The 368-nt window shown below is 37.8% G+C and overlaps 2 protein-coding genes across 3 annotated transcripts in view; one reads left to right on the forward strand and one right to left on the reverse strand.

Annotated features, from left to right (window-relative positions):
- yipf2 (Yip1 domain family, member 2) overlaps positions 1 to 368 on the reverse strand; it is a gene marked incomplete at its 5' end in the record, with an annotated part of 13,408 nt that overhangs the window by 6,816 nt on the left and 6,224 nt on the right.
- timm29 (translocase of inner mitochondrial membrane 29) overlaps positions 1 to 368 on the forward strand; it is a 14,084-nt gene that overhangs the window by 1,761 nt on the left and 11,955 nt on the right. The gene's annotated exons all lie outside the window — the stretch shown is intronic.

Below are 368 nucleotides of genomic sequence, written 5' to 3' on the forward strand. Positions count from 1 at the left end.
AAATGTAAAAAAAAGTGACAAACATTGAAAAAAGGGTCAAAAGTGTTGAAAAAAAGGGACAAAAACATAAGAAAAACTTAAAACATTGATAAAAGCGTCAACAAAAGTGTTAATTTTCAAGGGTTAAGTGCAGTTGGATAAATAGGTTTCCCCCGCCGCTGCCACCGAAGCTTTTGACATTCGCGGTTGAAAAGCCCAAAAGCTCAAAAAATGGTATTGGGTACAGCCTGCAAAGAAAACTCCCGCATACTGTCTAACACGCAAGAAATCTCATCTAAAGGTACCAACTAGTCCCAGGGTAGGGCTGCACGATTATGGCCAAAATGATAACCACCATTATTTTGATCAAAATTTTGATCGCGATTATT

Source organism: Etheostoma spectabile, chromosome 15 (assembly GCF_008692095.1).
Source record: "Etheostoma spectabile isolate EspeVRDwgs_2016 chromosome 15, UIUC_Espe_1.0, whole genome shotgun sequence".
Lineage (NCBI taxonomy): Eukaryota > Metazoa > Chordata > Actinopteri > Perciformes > Percidae > Etheostoma > Etheostoma spectabile.